Raw genomic sequence first — 8,229 nt, forward strand, 5'->3', positions numbered from 1 at the left:
AGAAGAAGAATTAATACCAATCCTTCTGAAACTGTTCCAAAAGGTCAAGGAGGAAGAAATTCTTCCCAACTCATTCTATGAGGCCAGTATCACTCTGATACCAAAACCACACAAGGACACAACAAAAAAGAAAACTACAGACAAATATTGATCCCTGATGAACATAGATGTAAAAATCATCAACAAAGTACTAGCAAATCAAATCCAACAGCACATCAAAAAGATTATACACCATAATCATGTATCATATCAAATATCTTTTTAAATCACAGTGGAATAAAACTGGAAGTCAATAACAAGAGGAACTTTGGAAATTGTACAAACACTTAAATATTAAACAGTATGCTCTGAAGCAGCCAATAGGTCAATGAAGAAATTAAGAAAATAAAACATTTCTGAAACAAATAAAAATACAAACACAACATACCAAAACCTATGGAAAACAGCAAAAGCAGTATTAAGAAAAAAATTTATAGCAATAAACACCTACATCAAAAAAATTAGAAAGATTCCAAATAAATAACATAATAATGCACCTCAGGGACTAGAAATAAACAAAGCAAACCCCAAATTAGTAGAAAAAAAGAAGTTATAAAAATCACAGCATAAGTAAAAAAATAGAAACTTACAAAACAACACAGATCAATGAAACAAAAAATAATTTTTTTAAAAGATAAAAAAGAGAGAAGTCCCAAATAATCAGAAATTAAAAAGGAGACATTACCACATAAATACAAAGTATAATCACAGACTGTTATGAACAACTATATGCCAACAAATTGGAAAACCTAGAAGAAATGAATAAATTCCTGGATACATACAACATACCAAGATTGAACTAGGAAGAAATGGAAAATATGAGCAGACCAGTAATGAGTAACAAGACTGAATCAGCAATAAAAAGTCTCCCAACAAAGAAAGTTCCAGATAAAAAAAAATGACATCAGTTTATTGTGTGTTTAGTCTTACCTATAGATTAAAATTTTGAATAGAAGTGCAACTCTGTCTATTAAAACAAGAGAATCTACCAGCCTTTGAAAGAAGAACTAACATGTATTCTCAAACTATTCCAAAACACTGAAGGAGAGGAAGTTCTTCCAAATTTAATCTATGAGGCCATCCTTACCCTGATAACAAAATCAGACAATGACACAACAAAAAAAGAAAACTAAGGCCAATATCCCTGATGAACATAGGTGCAAAAATCTTCAGCAAAATATTAGCAAACTGAATCCAACAACAGAGAGATTATATACCATGATCAAGATGGTTCAACATAAGCAAATCAACAAATATGATATATATGTCAACAAAATGAAGGATAAAACCCACAATAGATACAGAAAGAATTTTATAAAATTCAACATCCCTTCATGATAAAAACTCTCAACAACTTAGGTAAAGAAGGAACATATTTCAACACGATAAAGGCTGTATATGACAAACCTCACAGTTGATATCATATTGAACAAGGAAAACCTGAAAGCCTTTCCTCTAAGAACTAGAACAAGACAAGGATGTCCACTTTACCAGTCTTATTTAACATAGTACTGGTTGTCCTTGCCAGAGGACAATCAGACAAAAGAAAAATATAAAAGTCATCCAAATAGAAAAAGAGGAAATCAAGTTGTCCCTGTTTGCTGATGATATGATCTTATAATTAGAAAACCCTAAAGATTCCACCAAAAATCCCTTAGATTTGACAAATGAATCCAGTGAAGTTTCAAAATATAAACTCAATGTACAGAAATCAGTAGTATTTCTATACACCAATAATGATCTAGCCAAGAACCAAATCAAGAGGGCAACTTGATTTACAATAGCTGCAAACATTTTTTTTTCATTTTTAGAAATGTATTTAACCAAGGAGGTGAAAGATCTCTACAAGGAAAACTACAAAACACCAGTGAAAGAAAGTATAGTTGATACAAACAAATGAAACAACGTCCCATGCTCATAGATTAGAAAAATTAACATTAAAATGACTATACTGCTTAAAGCAATTTACAGGTTCAATGCAATATCTATCAAAATACCAATATCATTTTTCACAGAATTAGAAAAAACAATTCTAAAGTTCATATGGAACCAAAAAAGAGCCCAAATAGCCAAAGCAATCTTGAGCAAAAAGAATAAAGTTGAAGGCATCAGATTGCCTGACTTAAAGCTATAGTAACCCAAACAGTATTGTACTGGTATAAAAATAGACATATAGATTAATGGCACACAATACAGAACCCAGAAATAAAGCCATGAACATAAAGTGAACTGATTTTTCACAAAGTTGACAGGAACATACACTGGGGAAAGGACACCCTTTTCAATAACAGTGCTGGGAAAATTGGATTGCCATATGCAGAAGAATGAAACTGGACCCCTATCTCTCACCATATATAAAAATTAACTCAAGATGGATTAAAGATTTGATTGTAGGACCTGAAACTACAAAAATACTAAAAGAAAACCTAGGCAAAACTTTTCTGGACACTTGTCTAGGCAAAGAATTCATGACTGAGATCTCAAAAGCATAGGAAAAAAATATGTGAGACTTAAATAAACTAAAAAGCTTCTGCACAGCAAAAGAAATAATCAACAGAGTGAACTATCAACCTGCAGAATGGAAGGAAATATTTACAAACCATATATCTGCCAGGAAACTAATATTAAGAATTTACAAGGAACTCAAAACAATTCAACAACAAGAACAAAAACAATTGACCCCATTAAAAAGTGGAGTAGGATATGAATAGACATTTTTCAAAAGAAGACAAACAAATGGCCAAAAAGCATATGAAAAAAATGTTCAACATCACTAATTATCAGAGAAATGCAAATTAAAACCACAAATTAGTGCAAACTCTATGGGAAACAATATGGAGATTTTTCAAGGAACTAAAAATAGAACTACCATACGATCCACCAATCCCACTCCTGGGTATCTACCTAAAGGAAAAGAAATGAATATATAAAAAGGATACTTGCACCCCTATGTTTATCACAGCACAATTCACAATAGCAAAGATATGGAATCAACCTAAATGTCCATCAACAGAGGATTGGATAAAGAAAATGTGGCATATATACACAATGGAATACTATTCAGCTTAAAAAAGCATGCAATCATGTCTTTTGCAGCAACATGGTTGGAACTGTAGGCCATTATCTTAAGTGAAACAACTCAGACACAGAAAGACAAATACCACAAGTTCTCATTTATCAGTGGGAGCTAATAACATATGGAAGCATACCATGGAACAATGGACAATGGAGACCTGGAGAGGTGATGGGGGTGGAATAAGGTGGATGATGGAAGTTTGCTTGGTGCATACAATGTGCATTGCTTCAGGGATGTATGCACCAAAGGTCCTTACTTCACCATAGTGCAATATATCAATGCAGCAAAAATTGCACTTGTACCCCACAAATAGGAAGGCTGTCCGGAAAGTATCCAGCCAAATAGACACATTTATTATGTTAACAATGGCTGGATACTTTCCAGACAGCCCTGTATATACAAATAATAATATATGGGAAAAAATAACTTTAAAAAACTACCACAGGACAAATACAAATATCATTTAATTAAGAAATAAATATTGCCATTTTAATGATCACTCAAGTTTTTTAACTCATTATTTTTGAACCCTATTCATCAAACTTTTCTTTGTGGTTGGTGCAAGTTCTCCCTGTCAAATTGCAGTTAGATTGAACCATTTGGAAATGGGACATTTTCTGAGTATAAGCTATTCAGTATGCATAGTAAAATTTCCATGTTATTCATTCGATCGCACATTTGGAGACACTCTCCTGATATTTGATATGTTTCGATAAAAACAAAAGATGACTCATGTAGTAACAGTAGACTCTGTTGGCTGTGAGCAGATCCAACTGGGCCCATTCACACCCCACCACCCCCACTGTTAGCCTCACTTAAGAACTATAAAACGTGGGTATCGCAGATGTCATCAACCATTTTAAATGGCTTCATGCATTTCTTTTGTATGATGCTGTTTTAATACATTCCTGGGTTTTCCTTTTAAGACTGGCTAGGCCATAGCTCCATGCTTATCTTTGGTGACTACTTTGTAAAGTACCTTGAAACACTGCACACACTCAGTTTGTTCAATGCGTTAATAAATGAAGGGCAGATTTACACTGTGGATGACTGTTGATCTCCATATTATATATGTTCCTAAAAATTATGCTATAGCCTAACTTTTAAAAATTAAATATTTATGGTATTGCCTTTTCATAGACTAATATTATAATTTCAGATACTTTTTAACTTGTGTACAGACACTTAAGGTTTAGGTGTTCTTCCCCCCTTCCTATTTTGCAGCCTGCCAACACCCACTTCCTCCTCCAAGTCTCTGTCAAGTAATTCATGATATGTGGACATCCACTTTGAATTAGAATAATCAGCCCTCTCCCTCAATTTACTTCTTGCAAGTTTTAATTTCTATGTTACAGTTTGTCTTTAAGTAAGAATGTACTTGTAAATATGTTTATTTCACCATCAAAAAGCAAATAGAAAATAAATTTCAAAAATAGATAATGTCCCAAATTTTATAACTGTAGACTTAGTAATCAGCAGGAATGTCAATCCTAAGAAAATAAAAGATGAAAGTTTTGGGTAAAATCTCTTAAATGTAACAAGAAACCTTGTTATATTTATGACACAAAACCAAGGTATCTATTTTCTCTTAGCACAAATGATGTGTTGGTTTGCTAGAAATGTTTGTAATTATATGGTATACAATAAAGGGTTCCACTGATGCCAAAAACAGAAAAATGGGTGAAGCAGACCAGAAATCATGTATTGGGTAAACAGCTTCCCAGACAAATGAATTTAGCTGATTTAAAAAAGCAGTTTCTTTTACTTTCAGTTTTATGATCTTTAAAGATACATCCAAACTCTATATTTATTAAAAAAAATTGAGGTACAAGGATCAGTATCCACCTACTTAATTCCAGAAAACAATATAGTCACATGTTTAACAGAATAAATTGACTAACCTTCATGCAATTTGTAAATAGGGTAGGGGCTGGTTGGATTGCTGTTTGTGGATTATGACATTGATATCTTGTGTTTTTTTGTTTTTTAACTTCTCAGGAAGGAAAAAAATTTAATTTTCTTTGGTGGGAAGATGCATAATAATTATAATTTTGAAAAAAGTCTGATCATCTGGGATTCAATAAAGTATATGTGCATGTTTAAATTTTTAAATTTAAGATAATTTCCATTTTCTTAAAAGATAGAAAATACAGATAAGCAAAAAAGTTTTTAATTTAGAATCTTATCCACCCAGAGATAATCATTGTTAACTTTCCTACATGTACATCCATCATCTTGGTCCCTCACATTTTTACTATCAAAAATTTTTAAAAGAGAATATATTTATGGGATAATACCATAACTATTTTTCTGAAAGCTGCATTTTTAACCCAACAGTACATAGTATAGATATTTTCTCATGTTACTTTATGGAAGCTTTGGCATTTCCTTTTATGCATAGGACTCACCAAGTCCCAGAGAATTGGCAGCTTTGGAGGCATCCAGTTACTGTACACTTGATAGAGACATTAGCATTGAAATATTGTCAAAGCAATTTTCTGAGAAGTGGATATGGATAAACGTTAGCTGGAACAGTACATTATGGAAATCTCATAATGAATTGTGGTAATAGACTAATATAGGAGAATATATAATGTCCTCTCCTGCTTTAGCAGATAAGGTTGTGCTTGGTTAAACATAAATGTGAATTTCTTGTAGATAGCATATAGTTGAGTCTTTTTTTATTCAGCTAGCTACTCTATGTCTTTTTATTGGGTAGTTAATCCATTTACCTTAAAAGTAATTATTGACAGGGAAGGATTTACTATTGCCATTTTGTTCATTATTTTCTGTTAGTCTTGTGGTTCTTTTTATCAATTTTTACCTCTCTTGCTGCCTTTCTTTGTGTTTTGTTGATTTTTTTTGTATTGATATGCTTTGATTCCTTTTTTTCTTTTGTGCAAATTCTACAGATTTTTGGTGTGTGTAGTTATCTTGGGCTTTATATAAAATATATTCATAACAGTCTATTTTAAGCTGATGACAACTTAAGTTCAATCACATACAAAAACTCTAGCTTCTCCTTCCCACACACACTTTATAACAATAAAATTACCATTGTCACAACTTACATTTATTCATATTGTGTACCTTTTAGCACAGTTTTTAGTTATTGTTTTTGTAATACTTTTGTCTTTTAACTTTTACACTAAAATTAAAAGTGACTTCCCCACCATCATTAGAATAATACAGTATTCTATATTTGTCTGTATATTTACCTTTACCAATGAGTTTCATACTTTCTTATGCTATTGTGTTATTGTTTAGCATCATTTCATTTCAACTTGAGGAACTCCCTTTAGCATTTCTTGGAAGGCAGGTCTAGTGATGATTAACTCCCTCAGTTTTTGTTTGTCTGGGAAAGTCTTTATTTCTTCTTTCTCTTTGAAGGATAGTTTTGCCAAGTATAGTATTCTTAGTTGGTGGTTTTTTTTCTTTTAGTGTTTAAAGTATTTTAGCCTATTCCTTTCTTCCCTGTAAGGTTTCTGTTAAAAAATTCACTAATAGTTTTATAGTCAGCACAATTTTGAGGAAAAGGAACAAAACTGGAGGTATTATATTTCCTGATTTCAAAATACATTACAAAGCTACAGTAATCAAAACAGTGTGGTACTGGCATAAATACTGACATACAGACTAATGGAATGGAATAGAGAGCCCATAAATAAATCACACATATACAGTCACCTGATCTTCAATAAGGGTACCCAGTATACACAATGAGGAAAAGATAGTTATGTCAATGTTGGGGAAATTGAATATCCACATGCAAAAGAAAAGAATGAAATTGTATTCTTATCTTATATAAAAATCTGTTTAAAATGATGAAAAGCTTAAATGTTAGACTTAAAATTGTGAACAACAAAGATGACAGCATATATGCTTATAGCATGGTTTACTGAATATTTTAAGCCCACTGTTGAGACCTACTGCTCAGAAGAAAAAGATTTTTTAAAGTCTTAAAAATGAGACAATTTCTTTTTCTGCCTCCACTGCAGCCATGGTGCCCATGAAAAAGCCTGTGACAAAATGTGACGAAAAAAAAAAAAAAAAGAAGTAGGTTCTGAAGTTTACTCTTGTGCACTCACCCTATAGAAGATGAAATCATGGATGCTGCCAATTTTGAGCAGTTTTTGCAAGAAAGAATCAAAGTGAATGGAAAAAGCTGGGAATCTTGGTGGAAAGTCGTAACCATCGAGAGGAGAAGAACAGGATCGTTGTCACTTCTGAGGTGCCTTTTTCTGAAAAATATTTGAATATCTCACCAGAAAATATCTGAAGAAGAATAACCTATGGGATTGGTCGCGCGTAGTTGCTAACAGCAAAGGGAGTTACTAATTACATTATTTCCAAATTAACCAGGATGAAGAGGAGGAGGAAGATGAAGATTAAAATTCATTTATCTGGAATATTTTGTATGAGTTCTTGAATACAACTTGGGAAGCAAAATGGTAGTTTATCCTTGTATCTCTGCTGTATGGATTGAACAAAAAATTATAAATTATAGCAAAAGGGTTTTATTTGGGCTGCCACTTATTTTTATTTATTTTTATTTTTGAGACAGAGTCTCTCTTTGTTGCCCAGGCTAGAGTGAGTGTCATGGCATCAGCCTAGCTCACAGCAACCTCAAACTCCTGGGTTTAAGCAATCCTACTGCCTCAGCCTCCAAAGTAGCTGGGACTACAGGCATGTGCCACCATGCCCAGCTAATTTTTTGCATACATATTTTTAGTTGGCCAGATAATTTCTTTCTATTTTTAGTAAAGACGGGGTCTCGTTCTTGCTCAGACTGGTCTTGAACTCCTGAGCTCAAACAATCCACCCACCTCGGCCTCCCAGAGTGCTAGGATTACAGGTGTGAGCCACCGCGCCTGGCCTGCCACTTATTTTTAGCCTGACTTTTTTTTCTGCTTGAAAATTTCAGTGCTCATAATAGTAATACCAAAATAGCAAAAGGGGACTTTAAGGGAACTGGAGACCATTGAGCAGGTAGATAAGAGTGTGGAGATGTGAGCTTCAGTTAGTCACTATTTCATTAAAAAAGTGTGACAATCAATTGTATCTGGTGGTTTTTCAAAGAAAGATTCAGGAATACAAGTGGGCTCCTTGCATTC

The 8,229-nt window shown here is 33.0% G+C and overlaps 1 pseudogene; it reads left to right on the forward strand.

Annotated features, from left to right (window-relative positions):
- The first annotated feature begins 7,115 nt into the window (after positions 1–7,115).
- Positions 7,116–7,507, forward strand: LOC123650218 (annotated as a pseudogene).
- The last annotated feature ends 722 nt before the right edge of the window (positions 7,508–8,229 follow it).

The sequence above is a fragment of the Lemur catta genome, chromosome 14, assembly GCF_020740605.2.
Source record: "Lemur catta isolate mLemCat1 chromosome 14, mLemCat1.pri, whole genome shotgun sequence".
Lineage (NCBI taxonomy): Eukaryota > Metazoa > Chordata > Mammalia > Primates > Lemuridae > Lemur > Lemur catta.